Genomic DNA, 18,224 nt, shown 5'->3' on the forward strand with positions numbered 1-18,224 from the left:
CAGCGTGATAAATGTGCCACTTTACGATCCGATAATTACCGCTGCACATGTACGGGTTCGCCATAATTAAGCCGGCGTATGCGATTCGAGTGGCTCGTGCCTCCAGGCCAGAAGCTCTGGCTCGTGCGGTTCCTTTCTTCGTTCTTGCAACTGTTTGCTATGGTTCGGCTAACGGCGAATCGAATGATGGAAAACGTAAAAAAAGACTATTAGAAGTTGGATCGTTAATGAGAGTAGTGATTCAAATTTGTGGAAACGTTTATTATTGTGTAGAGTTTTAGGGAGGCATTTAGTCACAACAGGCTTATCCCTGCTGTGAAACCGAAATCATAAACCGTTTTTTATGCAAAATAGGTAAAACTGCAGCTTGCTGTCTTACAGAACCAATTTAAAAACTTGTAACATCTTCTGTTTCAGATTTCCATCCCATGAGGAACAGGAAGATCGAGATTTTCGAGGTAAGACCGAGTGATCATTAACGAGTTTGTGTGCGTCTCTGATGTGCTTACGTAGCCTAATGACAGCGCTTTCAAAGAAACGTGCTGTGACTCACTTTAGATGTACGATTCTCGCCGTTTTCAAACCGAGGCGGTTGTTCCTGCTGAGACCCCGTACAGTTTCTTTTCTCACATGTAATGCGTTGCTCGCGTCTCCGGTTCGGATTTTCCATTTTGATTCGAAACGATATCACTCACGACCACAGAAAGGTCACGTGACAGCTATCTCGCGATTATTACTATGGACGATGGAAGAAATTAATTTTTCACCGACCCGGCCAGCTGGCAATACTAATTATTTACAGTCGAGAGTACTAGAAATTAAACGGCATGCTGTGAGCGAGTTGAAGCAACTCTGCCATTTTTATGATGAAAACAGAAAAAATAGGAGGTCTGGCAAAATATAGCGAATCTGGAAGTCTGGTAAAAATAAAACGGAAATGGGAAAAATACAGAAAACAAAGGAAACGAAATTGAAATGAAAATCTCCGATCCGAAAGAGCTTTTTATTTAGCTCGTTAATTATAGTTGAAGCAGATTTCTCCACTCGTGCGGTGCTTCAGGGCTGCTGTGTCGGTTGGTTGAAATTTATTAATTTTTAATGGACTATGGCTAACAAACCTAAAAATCCAACTTTTCCTTCCTGTTTCTCTCTCCTCCTTCCACTCTCTGTTGTTTTGAAGTTCCGCCACAGGCTAGGATCTTACTTTTGTCGCATCTAAAATAAAGATATAAACTTTCGCGAGGCGAAAGAGTAGAATTAAAAAATCGTAGACTTGATTCTGTCACGAGGCCTGTTTTCACGAGAAACCTCGCGGAACCGATTTGTCAGGCGAAGGCCTCGTCCTAAATGCGCTCTCGCCGTTCGTGTTCACCGTTTTCGTCTAATTATTTGGTAAAAAAACGTCGGCGCCACGCCGCGTCGCGCCGTTCTCGTGCGACCATTCGGTTAACCGGCAACGAACCCATTCAGATTGCTCGGTCATCGCTGCAAATACTTTTGTTGCCTTTTACCGCGACGCAGACAGACGTTTCGTGTATCTCTCTGACTGGACAGAAATATAAAACTCGAACGATGTCTATTGTTCCCTTACGTTGGATTCGAGTTTAACTATCTTTTTTTTAATTATATATCGCTATATTATTTAAATTTTGGGATATTTATATCGTTGCTCATTGAATTTGTATGAGTTGGATTATACAGGCTGCGGCCGAAAATTATGCATAAAAGGGCACGTGGTGATTCTTCATGAAAAGACAGGAACTAAGTGTAAGATAAAATCTTCCCGCCCGGAGCTTAGTTTTTGAGAAAATCAAATTTAAAAATTTATCAGGTATACTCGAACATGGTTAATTTCGGACTGGACAGGACTAAATGATCAGCAGGAAATCATTCTACGTATGAAGATAACTCGAAAGTGTAGAATAACATTTTTTCACAAGGTGCTTTATTTCAGAGAGAAATAAATTTGAAAATCTATCATACGCGACTACTAGGCAGATTCACGACTAAACATGTACAAATTCAATCTTTTGGAAATGATACCTTAAATGGAAAAATTGTATTTTTCACTTTGCAATTATTTTCGCATCTAGGATAGTGTCATATATAATGTTTAGTCATATTCAGCCGGTGATTAATCAAGTTCAAGTACACTTAATTTTCTTAATTACTTAATTTTCAAACTTGAATTTCTCGGAAGCTAAGCTTCGATGAAAAAGATTTTATTCTATATTTTCTTTTTTATTTTTTCATCCACGCTTGGATATAACTTTTGGCTCACCCTGTATAGGAAATGGGAAGACTCTCTGCAAAATATCGAAGTGATAAGAAGAATGTTTTAATGAGGACCACGTTTCAATTTTCTCATATGATACTACAGTGAAATGTTATACCTTGGATATATTATCAATTATATCAGTTCACAAATTTACAACAGTATTGGTTGCAAAGTACGTTTTAGATCGGACACAAGTACCGCAGAGTACGTTTCTCTTCTCAATAAAATTGTGGATACGTGTCTCTATCTCCTTTTCCTTTATAAAAAATCATCACGATATTGTTTATCTTAACGCGGCTAATTGCCTCGCTTATATCTTGTCGTGCCGAGGCACGGGCCACTCGGCACGCAAAGGAGGAAATTTCGAGTAAAATAGTATGGCTGGTGGAGAAATAAGCCACTCGAGCTTCAATCCGTTCCAGCTTGCAAGAACTGCGATGTTTCCGCTCCCTTTATTAAATCGTCTTGCTACGCTGGAAAAAGTACCGAAGAGCCAGGCGAACCAGGCTATCGCACGTCCTGTTTCGTGAATTTGGCGCACAAGGAGAGATCGGAGGGTGGGCTTAAAACACACACACAAACAGTTACACACACAAGCAGAAAAAATACAGAGAGAGAAAGAGAGAGGGAAAGAAAGCAACTCGTTCCGTTTTCTGGCCTTCTCTCCCCTTTTCTGGCCGGAAGATCCGCCGAACCGCCGTTTCACGGCGTTATCATACAACATGCCCGAGCCTTGAAGTTTTAATGAATCGAAAGAAAAAGTTCCACGCTGAGAAGCAGGGCAAGGTTAATTTCATCCCTGTTGAAAGTTGGAAAAAAGGTGATGTAACGTCTTGAAGCATTTAATCGTCCGTCCGCTATTTGCCTCGGCCGGTTTCTTCGTTTTATTTTGAATTACTTTGAGACGAGTAATCTCCTTAAGCGGTCTCCCTCGTGCGCTTTCCGGTAACAAAAATAGCGGATTTATTTTCTAAGCTTAGTGAACGAGCTCTGATGGAGGGAACTACGTGTATTTTGCTTATGGGGAAGAATATTGAATGGTAAAAGATGGTTTTACCACGATTAAGGACATAGATGAAAATAACGTATGTTTTATGAAAATCGAAGGTATTTTGCTATGGATAATAACACGATATCGGAGAATAATTAATGCTTGCTATCCTTCATGGCAAACTAAATGATTCTATAGCAGACTGAAAATAGAGTTTTAGTTTTCTTTTGTTCTTTCGTTCCTCTATAGTTTTTCAATGTTAACTTCGTATATGACTTAAGATAATCACGTTGGATAAACTGCTTAAGTTTTTGGAGGCATCTGGTTTTTGAATAGCGAACTTGAGGTAAAAGAACGTATTGATGACTTCCTTTCGCTCCGCGAAGCACTGAACAAGCAACTAAAAGTTTCCACAGTTTGGTCGACTTTTTCTAGATTTTACGACGCGAAGATAAAATACGACACACCGCGTTTGGATTTCGCACCGTTTCGAACTTTGAGCTTGCTATGCGAAAGCGTGAGTAAGGGTAACGCAATTTACATAATTCTTTCAATAAAATAACAAACCGATAATTCAAAGATTTCATATTCGCTTGCTTTACATGTAATATTGTAATATAGTATTACTTCGTATTATCTTTCCTCTTATATTGTTTTAAATTGCTACTTTTACAATCTTAATACTCAATTTCTCCTTAAGTTTTAATCCAACACTGTTATAATTATCAAAGTAAGCATCTAGAAATTTTCTCAAATAAAATACCGAGATAAAAGTATTCTTTCAGCGATAAACCAGCAAACAAAGTATACGAAGCTTCTTCTCTTTTCATTCTCTCTGGCTGCAAGCAAATAAGTTCCCGTAATCAACGGAAATGAATGCAAAGTAATCGTACAACGGGAGGAAAAAAAACGGTTAAACTTTCTCGCGAATCCTTGCGGATTAGGAAACTTTGTCTCTCTTTTGTCCAGATACTGAACACCATCCCCAATAAAACTTCTCGAACCGCCAAGTTCTCTTTGAAACCGACAGACGGTCACGATCGAACAGCTCGGACGACTTACGCCGTTTATGGAAATAAATTTAGATAGACTGGAACGCTCGCCACGCGTATTCGACGTTGTGCGCGCTAGTTGGAATGGAAGTTGCGCGGTTCCAGCGCGACGGGACCGCGAAACTCTCCTAAATCTACAAGTACCGAACGATATACACAAAATCCGGCGACGACCAGTGGCGTGTACGCGTTCGTGATTTATGGAACGCGCTGTAATTGACTTTCATTACGATGCAAATTGCTTCGGTCACGATACCACGCGAAATACCTGTCTAATTCTTACGAGGAATCTGGTTCTTATACAGTTTTTCCTCTTCGTTACTCCATTTTTTCGTTTGTTACTTGAGTGCTGCTATTACGAACAATAACTTATGTCAGGAAATAATTATATACAGGGTGATTTCAGTAACTGGACCTCGTGTATGCGTCCAAAAACTTTGATTGATTTATAGTAGCACCGTGTATGAGTGAGAAACGTGTATGTTGACAAGCTGATAAGCTAAAGTAGCGTTTATCGTCTTTTTGGGAAATCAACACATCGTAACATTAATTAATTTGAAAAATATACGGATATTTTTTTTCATATGATGAAATATATATTACATTGAAGGAAACAGAATGTCTACGTTTAGTAATCGTTTTATCAGAATTATTCATCTACTGATTTAACAATCGTCAAGTTAAATATTTGATTTATCGCGATCGAAATATCACACAAACGGAACTTTTCACGCTGTTGCAATTATTCATATGGTTTAATCCTGATCCAGACAAGCTTGCACTGTTATATTTCATTACAGGAATATACTGAGCTCGTTTTCGTTGTAGAAGACAACAGCATTGTCAATAAACCTGCTCAACCACTGTAGCGTGTAAGGGGCTTGTATTTTTACTCGGGTTGAGAATATTTTTAACCGTCTGCACGGTCAAGATATACGAGTATTTGGCTGCCATTTTTAAGCTCTCTCGTGTCTCTCGAAAGAACACGACAACGTGTATTGGCCGGCGCGGCGGAACGTCTGCTTCTTCGCTTTTTAGATTAACTTCTGCTCTAACACGAAAGACGAGACTCACGAGGAGCCGGAAACGGGTTGGTGAAATTTCCGCAGGTCTTTGAACATGTTTAAGTATCTTACACCAGCCTGAAAACATTCTCTTGAACGGTAATTGAGCGGCGTTATAGTTCCTTTTAGCGGAGATTAACACCGCGAAAGAACATTAGTTTAGTGTAGCTGGTCTACAAGAATTTTTACAGAGTTGTAGTAGACTCTTAAATAGAATTTTTAACTGAATTCTGTATATCCTTGTTTTTACGTTGATTAAGTAATTTAGTTCGTACAAATGGTTTATTATATTTACGAGAAACATGATGTATTTTCCCTAATGAGCTGCTAGGTAGGTATATTAAAAATGTCTGCACATAAATTTATGCAGAATGAAGGATAAAATACAATTATAATTATTTGGAATTTTAGAATGTTGTATTCGAGTATATGCAAGTGAAAAATCGTAAACTTCATTCATCTGTACAGAACGAAAAACGATGTTAGAATGTAGTTTGTAGATATTTATTTGGAAAGATATTTATTTAAAGCATCGCTATTAATGTAGACACTGATTATACCTACATGCGTGTTTTGTATTAAATCAGTTAGCGTTATACCGTTGAACAAATTTTTTGCGCTGAAATTCTACAAAGTACAGATATTCGTTACGTTTATCTTCATATTCACTCTCAAAGGAGAAAATAATTCGATATTCGTATTGTATATTCATGATAGATATTCTTCTTTCTCGTCGACACAGTTACTACAATTAACACGAATAAAAATAAAACGAAATCTAATATGATTTGTAAAAATATACGTATATCGATCTTTGAATCTAAGAAAAGTAACACATAGTCACAGGCATCTTCTACTTTTAGAAACAAATGACAGTAGCAGTGAGGTCACAGGGGCATTCACACCGGAAAGGTTCATGAAATAAATTTCTCCGCAATTTTCGCGAAATATCGCAGCATCGAAAACTGGAAAAACCTCAGCGGGACCGTAAATGATATCCAAGAGAGGACAATTTTAATTCGATTCTGCATACTGGATTAGTTTCGGATAAAAAGCGTTTAATCTACCAGCAGCTGGCTGGGTCCGCACGAAATTTTACGAGCCCCGAGGCTCGGGATTTTCCTTTCTTTGCCCGCCATTCGAGGCAAGCACGTGACCCAGCTGAAAATGAACTTGCCGCGTTGGTGGAAAAATATCCGCGAGCTGCCGCGTTTCCTTGGTAAGCTTCGAGCGTGTTCTCGCTTTCCTCTTCGTCCTTTCTGATCCTACCGATACAATTAAGGAAGTGCGATAGATCCGTCGCCGAGTTGGAAGAAATAAACTCTTTGACGGTAAATCGGTAGGATCAGAGATGAAGGAACCAGTTTCTTATCGCTCGTTTCCGGAGAACGCCGTTTCTCTTTCGTGCGGCTGCAATCAACTGTGATTTCCTGTTCGACCATATATGTGTATGTATGTATGTGTGTGTGTGTATTAAGCGAATCGTGGACGATTGTTTCTGATAATTAAAATTTTATTATCGAGCGAATTTTTTAATGGTCGTGGATAATATCAAAATTATCCATCTGGCGATAATACTCGAAATGCTATAAAATCAAACGTAATTCTAGCAACTGTGCATCGCTTTAGATTTAGTACTTCTAACGTCATTGAAACCAAAGATGTTCCACATCTACTCACTGCTCTACACGTGACGTTATCAAATCCACCGATTACGAGTGATAAATCCATACTAAATTCACACACGTTGCGCACTCCAGCTTTACATCGATTGATCCATTGATTACATACAGATGTAACATTTCCAACGCTATTGAATTCAAGGACGTCTGGTGAATCTGGCGTAACGTTCACCATATCGACGAGCCTTAAATTGTATTCGCGATTAGAAGCGATAACCCCTCTGACGCCACTAAATCTTCAAACGTTTGATAACTAGGGGAGATATATAGTTCCAGATGCCGCAATATCAGTCGACCTATGCTGGTATCCTAATATTGACCGATACGATGTTTCCATCGTATCTTATCGACAATCTAATGACAAAATTCAAAAACGTTCTGTGGTTATCAATTTCACGCTTTTGATTACCTGTCCTGTCATACAAAAATTATATTTCCATCTATGGACCTCAATCATCGCTAGGCTAATTAGATTATTGACAACCTTAGTGAAATTTCACCCGGCAGTGTCTCTAAGAAAAATTTGTATCTTTATCAATACAAAAATTCTATGTGTTTGACCAATAATTATATAATGCAATATGCAGACATTGATAAGTATCTAAGAATAAATACTCCATCTTTGTCGTTGATTTCTTAATACTACCGAATCTCGACGTTATCGGATACTATACTTGTTACAAAGACGAATGATGTTGCACTTTCTGAATACCCGAGTCCATTTCCATTGATATATTACACCTAACACGACTTACGTCCTACTTCTTCCCCGTATCTACAAATATCGTTATCGACAATCAAGCATCCACTATTCGAACTATCAATATTCATTGACAGGCAATATCAGTATTATCGCTACCAACTCCATTGCATGTTCAAATAAGAAACAAACCTATATACGTATATGTATATAGTAGCAGGACGACGAGCTCGTTTGCCTTCATTTCATCCTGTGAATGTTTGATCGTTTACATCAAACTGTACACCGCAAGCATGCAGGAATAAGTTAGATGGTGCGGCAGGCAGAGACGAAGAATGTTACCCGACGATTTATACGAGGCGGACACAGAGAGCGCAAGGGACCCGTTGAGAAATCTCTGCGAGTATAGTTGTTTATTCGTGAGAGAACGTAACTCACTGCAGAAGGGTAAGTGCGTATCCGTGTGAACGATGTATCCTTTCTTACAGTTATAAGGCATGCAATCAACGCGCGTCAGCCATTCAGCTTTCCATACAGCTCCTCTAGGAAATCCGGTCGAAAATTGGCACGGATTTTATACGCGAGTCACATTACTCACGACTCGATTCCGTGGCCAAGCGATTTTTCGCCTCGAACGTCGAGAGTGGGTCGGGTGAAATTAATTTTGCTTTGAAAATTTCTTTGGCTACTGACAATTTTTCGTTCTCCGACGATTCTGGATGGATATTAATATCGCTTTAAAAATTTCTTTGGCCATTGACAATTTTTCACTACCGTCCGGTCGAATCGGCATTAATTTTACTTTAGGAAATTTTCACGCGCGCTAATAATTTCTCGCTTTCATCGAGATAAAGTTAATTTCCCTTCGAAAATTTCATCACCGATATTTATTACGGTGGCGGCAATTGAATCACGGGATCGACTTATTTCGATGAATCGGTGAAAATTCGAAACACCCGGTGACAATGGCGCGCGCGATAGTGGCGGAAACTTGTAAATTTCAAGGCTCGTTCGTTTATTCAGTGAGCTCAACCGGCCATTCATAATTTCGTGACCTGTTATTTTTCGCAACAATTCTACCTCCTGGAATACAAAATTCGCAGAGTCTTTAACTTTGTACGCTACTATTCCCGGACAAAGCGACGTTCTCCGCTAATGTACAATAATTCATCAGTCCGCGACTTGCTCGTGGCTTCCGTAAGTTTCAACGTGAAACGTAGCCAGTCGACAAAAACTGGCAACTTTACAAGGAAGGACGTTCTGCCTGCAGTAGGTGTCGTCGAAAAGTTTCCCGACAATAAGGACGCTGGAATTTTCCTCTGTGTTTTAGATCCCTTTGTTTTATGATGAAAAACGAGTTCCAGGTATGATGGCAGGAAAGAAGTTGTTGCGGTTGCATTTCAACTAATTTCATTTGTAACAAATCTAGTTAACTGATTACTTTGCTATATTGATTGGCCGTAAAACTGCTTCATTTATAGTTTGATTTTTTTCTATAATATCTTTAAACATAATATTTAGAATTAACATGAATAATTTATTCTACTGGATCATATGTCTTGAACGTATTAGGAATCACGTATGAAATACGTACATAGATAGAAACTGACCTAACATTGACAGATATTTTTTGAATGCCAAGATGTAAGTGGTTATCTTCATTTTTAGAACGTATTTCTGCGAATAGAACGCGAATAGAATAGTGTATAATACCGTTATTAAAACTTTTAGACGAAACAAATGACAGCACCTTTTTTTTAGATATAATCGTCATTACAGTTCTTTACTTCGCCCCTACGATATCAATTTCCATTTTCACAAATTTGAATTACCCGAGCATCTACTTCACTGGGTAATTGAAATACTCCCGAATGAGTATACTTTCGGTAACATGACGCCGTGTATAAGTTTACAGAAACCATATAACCGGGACAAACGACTTTCATTTCAACCTATGCACGTGTAAAAATTCCTCTTACGTTATTCCAATATCGCCTAACAGTTTGAGAAATTCAGCAAGAATATGAAATACGGAAGGAAAACGCGGTTCACTGCGTTACTTCGTGGATATTCGCTTAGAATAATGACACGAACTTGCTAGCTATTATAAAATTAGGATGTTCGAGCTCGTCGGTTTGCAAGCGCAAACAAACCGAAGCGAATTATTCGCATGAACGAGTCGGTGAGAAGCTACGAATTCGTTGATTTCGGCATAATGCACATTCGAATGGGCAATTGGAAAGTGTTAATTGCAGTTCGAGCGGATTCCCAACGATAACGTTGACCGGGTTATCATTTAGCGAGTCTGTTCCAATTATTCCCGGTGATTTTCTCCCTCTAAGTTCCCGAATCGATCGTGGTTTTCAATTTATATGCGACCTTTACGACAAATCTTGTACGGTCGCACGTGTCAATAGCTCTCCATCTTTCTTCCATTTTCATATCATCGTATTTAATCGAAGAAACGGCGAACAGAAGGCTCGCCGTTTAATTACCAAAGATCCATTGTTCTCCGTCCAAGCCTCTCGGATACAGCTTTTTTTTTCACTAACCTCTTCTAATTATCTCTCTCTCTCTAATTATTCGAGCGTGTCGATTCGCGAATCTTGCAGACTCTCGACTTCTAGGTCGTTAAACGCTTTACCGATGGATGGAGAATACCTTGGCTCCCGTCCGAAGGGAAGCGGCGTGGCATCATCCCCTCATTTCGCGGCCAGCTTTTCTTTTCTAAATAGCCGAGGTGCCTAAGTAACAACGCCCTGACTACGTCCTATGAATATTGACGATCGAGGGGGTGGCCGATTCATATTCTTGTTTCTAATCGAGCTCTCCGTGACTCTCCATTTTTCATCCCCTATCAACAGAACAAAAAAGTTCACCATCTACCCTTGCTCGATCGCACGCGCACTTGCCCGACCTGTTTTCTCCGTCGTTCCCCTGCCTCCTCGAGCTTTTTCTTCGTGTTCGAAGCATGCCAGCCCGAATCTTGCCAGCTCGAAGCACAATACACACCTTGGCAACTTTTCGTCTATTTAAAAGGTTCGCCCTTTCCCTAATGATCCGACGCATCAGCCTATCTGCTACCAATAAACGCGAACACCAACGACACACATAGACCGCTTCGTTCCTTCCGGTTTCCTTCCTTCGATCCGTACCCTCTATATGCGTCATCCTGCACAGAATACTTCATCGGCTTTCTTTCGGTTCGTGTGTATACGTATACACGATGCCACAGAATATCCTCGACGCTACTCATCGTCGTGTGCGATTAGGTTTCAGCGTCTTTATCATCCTTATCCACCTTTTCGGTGGCACGTACGATAACGCTGTCCTATCTCTGCTGTTTCCGTGTGGTGGAATTCGATCAAAGGATAGAGTTAACCGGCGTCCACCACCCTTTGCGTGTTCGCTCGTAGAAGAATTGGGAGGTCTCCTTGAAAGGAGCCTTTTGCGATTTACTCTTTGCGATACGTGCGCGCATCTCTACAGTATCCTGCTTCTGCTGGAGGAGTTCATGCACCGCGTTGCTTCGATCTAGTCTCGATGACCATTAGCAAGCTGAATGATTAATGATCCATTCACGATGAGAGAAAGATCGGCGTTACAACGAAACCTTCTTATCCTTGTTTGAGATTCTTTGGAAGTCGTTGATAATCGACTCCTTCGGTCTTTCGATTGACGCAGGAAAGACTCTACAAATGTGTCGATATGCCGCTGTGATCTATGACATGCTGGATCATTTAGATCGATCCCGTTGTCATATCAGCGTACAATGGAGATACATATGTGATCGGAACATTTTGCAGGAAATTGGATTCTTCTGCTATATTATTGAAGTTCACTGTGAAATCCTTTTGTATTGTTAGATGGAAACGAAATAGAAGTCAACTACACGGAAAGATAATTCTATATGCAGAGTGTTTTTTAATAAAACAATGTTATTTATATTTAATTTTGTCGAATGCGTTAAAACTCCAATACTAAAATTGCCTTCTTGACTGGAGACCAAACGTTTGATACTTTTTAATTCGAAAGCTACAAAATTTCAATGAAATATAATTTTAAAAAATTAACCGTTTAAATCTAAAGCAGACGCGATTTCAGAGGAAGTTATTACCGAAGTTCAAGTTTATAAATAATAGATCTGTCGTAGAAATTTGAAAATCTGCGAGTGTACACAATCCGCGAAAGCTATTAAGCTTGGGCTCGCGTGTCGTTTCGTCGTTCCAAGTTAAAAACGAACTTTGTAACTGATTCAGCTGGTCTAGGGATTGCCGTTTTATTGGACCGACATCAAACACGCGATCTCTAGATCTGTTTATCTTAAGCAGAGCCCTACGACACAATAAATCGTTACGGTGATACTTGGTCGTGATAAAGGGTCGCGAGATTGGTATCCTGAAGGGCGCTACGCCACCATGTTCTTACCGATATAGCCATTTTATTCGTCGTATTCTGGAAGACGCACACGCGCCATAACCATTCTGCTAATCTCGTGTTCGATATTTCGACTATGATGAAATACATCTGACCTGTTCAGGATTACGCGAGTATCAAAGATAACGACAGGTTTGACTTTGTGAAATAACAGGTGGAATCGTGAATAATTGAATGTCTATTGGCTTCTTGTTAACATGATGGCAATTTGAAGTGGAGGCTTATTTTTCTGACAAGTCGTAAGTATGTCAAATCGATCGAATTGTTTAACTTTGGGGTAACACATAATCACTTATGTACGAGATAAATAGAGTTAGAGTTATTATTTCAAATTTAGTAATTTCGGAACGCCTACAGATAGAGTGGAATGTTTCCAAGTTGTCAACATATTTAGGTTTGTGAAAACGTTTCGCGATATTAAATTTTCTAAATATTACTGAGTTCTGCAGTTTCATTAAAACTGCAAATAAATGTTTATGAGTTGGAATTCATCGAATAATAAGAGAAAGCATTCTGTTCCTTAAAAAAAAGTGTTTTAAACGTAATATCGGCTGCAAAAGCGAAGAATGTCTTAACGGTTTGCTATTTCTCGTTAATCCTTTTTTCTACGAGCGAATTCCTTCCAGGAATTTCCAGGTAGGTCATTCCAGGGATCAGACAGCATACCTAAAGATGTCTGGCCTTGTTGAGTATCTTGCTGTGGCTTTTGCGAACACGTCGAATAGTTTCAAAGTATTTCTTGATAAATCGGCTTTAATTTTATTCCTATTAATCGTATTGCTTCAGAAAAAAGCCGCATAAACGGATAATAAGGGGCATAAAAGAGACATCGTAATCGATAAGGCGATTCGCCGAGGATTTCACTCTGCAACTCGATACATTCAATAAACGAATCTCGTTAGGCTTCGCATTCACATTGAGCATATATTAGACAGATGATCATTCATCGACAGAAATTCTGCCTTTGTATAATCTTCGTAAAGTACGATACTCTCGAACCTCTCAGCGAAGAACAAGTGACTTCGCTGACCTAGATCCTTTGTAGTCGGGCATCGAATTCTGCTGAGTTGATCTGACATTTAATAGGATACAACAATACGTATAGTCGAACAGGTTTCGGTTGTCCTATCATCTCTACAAACAGTTTACCAAACATAGAATCTTTGATTATCGTTACGAACGATATTTTTCACCAAAAAGTTAAAAAATTTCATTCGATGCAAGCGCAGGTGATTCGATGAAACGTGGTAAGTCGCACTTGATGCACAGTGACGTGTTGTTATTCTTGGCGAGGATTGACGCGCTGCTTCAGTAATTGACATTGCTAGATAGACGTGGTAAATTGCGTTACTTCGAATAAGATAACACGAGGTATTTGTTGATATTACTGGTTTACCGACGGTAACGTGTCCTGATTGCGTTTGTCACTCGGCGTTCGGAAAAATAAATATCGCGGGAGATTTAAACGATGCGTGGTTGCGAAATGGCGTTTTACGAGAACATCCTGTACATAGTAATAATTAAACTGTAAATGCAACGTGAAAGGATTTACAAACTGGAATTGGAAATGAAATGAAAAATGAAAAACTCACTGAAATGATAATTACAAGGTAATTTTCTACCCGTTGAAACAAATCATAAATCGTGCTACAAATCATTTATTGGAAACTGCGCAAGTTAATTAAATTCTTTTCTGCCGCGTACTTCAAACAACAAACATTTCTCTGACAGCAATAAATTGCCAATTTTCATAAAAGTCTTTCCAAATGGCATAACGCGTGTTATTTATCGATTGGCTACGATACGTTTTTACTCGCCGTGAAATTACGTAAAATGAAACTTGGGAAAACGTAAGTGCTACTTGAGTACGAGTAACGATAGCTGTTTGAAATAGTAACGAATGCTCTTTTTGAGTTTCGAGCAGCATACGAAGTGTTCATTGATATTAACCTATATATTCGTCGATAGCTTCGCGTTTTAATTGTATTTGCACTTGATGATCGGTGAAACAAATACCGGGTACAGTTTAAACGGAAGCATTGTTAAATCGATGTCCTGCACGTGAAAGAATTACTTTCGATGAAATAATGCGTGTCATTTATCGATATTAATAGTTGAGCGACGACAACGCGTTTTAATTCAGGCCAGGTTGTCGCGCGTCGAAATAAATATTGCATGAATTTAAACTGTCGCAGATGATAAAATGTTATCATACATGCACAAAAAGACTGTCGAACGATGTAATACGAGACAATTATTCGTGTTAATAGTCACTAACAGCGACATATTTTAATTGCGTTTTAACATTGCTGTGTGCCAAAAAAAAAATCAATACGGCATTCGGGTTCGAACTTCCGAACGGATTCCTACTGAAATGTAAAAATAAAGGGGAAGAGGGAAAGATGGTTTTAATTAAAATTAATATGTCGCATGAGTAAAATATTTCAGTTTCACGAGGCATTCGAAAGCTCTGTCAGGTATGAATATTGTTTCAATTTTAACTGGTGAGCTTTCTATGGAACTCCTTAAAAAAAACATCATACGCGTGGAAATCGATGTCCGCTAAAATTAATGCTAAAATACTAGTGGTTAACTGCTCCTCTCTCAGAATGCACGGACAAATCTCTCGAAAAAATACGTAATGAAAGAAGAAAAAGCGTTCGTTCGTATTTTTCGTGAAATATCGCCGAGAGCTTAAATAAATGTGCCGTTATAAATTCAAATAATTTTTATAGAAAAAGATGAGAACAAAAGTACAAATTGACTGGTTGTTTCGTTCTAATATCAGGTAACGATCAGATATTTCAGTTTTATTTAACACGCAGATTTTTAAGGAACGAACGCTGAAAAAATATCGTCGCTTTACATCGAGAATGTACGAATTGGAAGGGAAAGAGAGGTTCTCCTAAAAGCCTCGAATCGAGGTTAACGATACAAGTTAGGTATGTGTATTGGCTACTGGTATCGAATGCATTAGAGAAATGATCGGCTACGTGATTCGCAAATCCATTACCGTAAAATTGTGCAGATTTTGCACGGCCTTAGAGTCGGACGTTGATATAACGATAGGATTTTTTTGTCTTTTCAAATAGGAAGCTGTGGCGAAACAATACCGTACGATTTATCATGGACCTTGGTGGCTCCTTTATTGTTGTTATCATTGTGCACGGGTAATCTGTAGAGAGGAGAATGTGTTGTATGCGGAGGAATTTGCATTCGATGCACTTCGGATACAAAATGAGAGCGGAGAATGCAAATCGAATGTTCCACCGTCGGCATGATTGAGGTTTTTAATTTTACGCTACCGAGCAATTTCAATTTAACTAATGAAAAATAGCCAGGAATTAACCTGGTTGTTAAAACGTATTAAAAGAACAGAATAGCGACTGAACTTTCTAATGAAACCTAATATATTTCGTTTTCGTTATTAAAAGAGATAAAAAGAGCTAGCAGATGTATCTGAACACTTCGCGTTAATGGTTCGGAATAACGACACACCACAGATAACATGAATGATAACTGGCCATTGTAGATACAGCTCACGATTTCCACGCGACAAGGGAACTTCTAGATTTCTGGTTTGCACTTGGGCGCAGGTTAACAGCGTGTCATGTTTAAACAGCTGACACAAGTTCGACTTTTTGTTGGCTGCCCCGATCAAATAAACGTCCCGATAGTTTCCATATCTAATCGTATTATCGCTGTTTACGCTATGCAAACGTTCGTCCTACGTCCGCTCGTTTTTTTCCAGCTGTTCTTTTCCACGAATTCGCGCGATCCAGGCTTAATTTGGCACGAGTCCGATTAAACGTAAGCATGTCGCTGCTAAGTCCTGTACTGACGTGATTGAATTGATTTTTAAACACAGTTGTCACTATTGTTTGAAATTTTATCTTTACGGGGAGAAAGCTCCTTATCTATTTATCTGATTTGAGAGGTGCAACTTTTCTCAAACGAACCAAGTTATATTTCGTTCTTTATTTTAAATAGTTAATTAAAGATAACTTCGTCGAATGAATTTGCAATCAGAGCCATCAAGGAAGAAATGACCTATATAAATCAATTAAATCAATTAACCGTCACTGTTATAAGAATCAACTCTTCAAGAAGTCTGTTTATTAACCTCTGATCATAGTTAGCAATCTGTTTATATAAAACGTTATAACATGTTAAAAACACAAAGACAATGGAAGTCATATAGATTTTTCTATTTCTTAGAATGGATAGACTGTGATTTCCAAAAATATAATCAATTTCCCTACCTCGTTCAATAACTGTATCGCTGAACTATAATACGAATAACTATAATATCAAATCAATTATAGTTATTCATCAAATCGAAATACCAATTTCACCATATCTCCATCAGCCGCCTCATGACTAAACTTCCCCATTACTATTACATCGCGCGTTTTATTTCTGACAAAACGCGATGATATTACTGAACGCTAGCGAGTGCACAGTAGTAATAAAAGTAGAAGTATTTCCAGCGGAAACGGCGGTGGTATACGCGTCGTCGTTCGCTATCGTCGCGAGAACTTGAACGATTTACATCCGAAATATCTCACGGCAACTGCTCCCGCTGGCATTATTATTACAGAAGAGACGGGAACGGGTGGTCGCGTTGCACAGTTTGCCGCGACATCTCGCTTTGGTTTCGGGCTCTGGTACGCGATATTTGAAAGCCTGCACACACCGGTGCAGCGTCGCTTTCATTCCGGAAAGCTTGCCTTTGCGGGTACTCGGTTCACGGGAATTCGACGCGTTGGCATCGGTGGAAAGGGGTTTGGTAGTTCACAGGAACGACGCGCGAGTCTCATCAGCGAGCTGAGACCCACGCCGATGACGACGACGTTGCTCGTGGATAGAAGCCAATTTTGTTGGCCCGTCTTTGTAACAAGTCAAAATGCTCATTGCCTGGGGTCACGTACTACCAGCTCGATGCATCGAAATGAACGCGAGTTTTGTCGCTCAAGGATTCACTTATCTGGCCTCCAACAAGGTTGTTTCTCGCAACATCTCGCAGGCGCAGGGTATGCTACGAGAACGACAGCGAAAGGAAAACCGATTTTTGCTGAATAGAGACAAATTTGTGAATTGTAATTGTTCGAGTGCTGGGGAGCTTGGTAATTGCAGGCGACAGCTTTGAATGGAGAGATTACGAATATGGCTGGGAGGTAATAGTGTGTAAAAGTTGGTTGAGAATCGCCCTGTTTGCTTCGGTTCTTATGCATTGAAATCCCTGAAGATTTTGGTCTAATTAACTGTTGTCACAGACCTGGAGATATTACATTTCATATTGTCTAAAGGTGTTTCAGTTATTAATTGTTGTAGCCCGTAGGTGGTAATTTGGATTACATTTGAATTTGTTCGCATATTTACGATTTAAAACAAAGCACTTCAAAAGTATCGAATGTTAATTTGATTAGAAGAACGATATGATATGATAGAAGATACACGATATGATAAAAATAGTACTCCCATTGTATGTAAATCAGAATGAGTACATTGTTATCAGTTTGAAGAACGTTCCTATTCAAGCAAGAGAATTATGCAAAACTTTTTGTTAGTATCTAAATGAAATATTACTATTTTCCTGCGAATAATTTTAATCTGACGCTTTCGTTAACGTTTTAATTTGTATACATACGAGATAATATTTTACTGTAGAAGTACGGAAAAATTGTTACACGAGTATACGCTGTTGTCTGTACAGCTTGTAAATTGTAATGAATTTAAGAAGGTATGACGCTTTTATATTCATGAAAAGAATACAAAGTATGTCTATATCAGTTCACTGGAATTGGAAAAATTAATATTCTGCTGAAGCATTTTAATTCAACTCCAACTCTCCGTTCCCTTTCTTTTAATCTGAAAGATTCCACAAAGTGTTTATCATCGATCGCAATTTAGGATATAACAACAAAAATTAGCGCGATTCGAATCGTTACATCTGAAGTTTTCTCAGTGCAGTCGTGCATCTCTAATCCTGTTCATTGATTAAACCCGATAACTAAAGA

The 18,224-nt window shown here is 38.9% G+C and overlaps 1 protein-coding gene across 1 annotated transcript in view; it reads left to right on the forward strand.

Annotated features, from left to right (window-relative positions):
• Nucleotides 1-414: 414 nt before the first annotated feature.
• The window catches only part of LOC117243146 (amphoterin-induced protein 1), a 291,568-nt gene continuing 273,758 nt past the window's right edge, over nt 415-18,224 (forward strand). The window contains exon 1 of the mRNA XM_033510390.1: nt 415-458. The gene's annotated coding sequence lies outside the window, so the exon portion shown is untranslated. The remainder of the gene's footprint in view (nt 459-18,224) is intronic.

The sequence above is a fragment of the Bombus vosnesenskii genome, unplaced genomic scaffold (assembly GCF_011952255.1).
Source record: "Bombus vosnesenskii isolate JDL3184/JDL3185 unplaced genomic scaffold, Bvos_JDL3184-5_v1.1 scf7180000013262, whole genome shotgun sequence".
Taxonomy (NCBI): Eukaryota; Metazoa; Arthropoda; class Insecta; order Hymenoptera; family Apidae; genus Bombus; species Bombus vosnesenskii.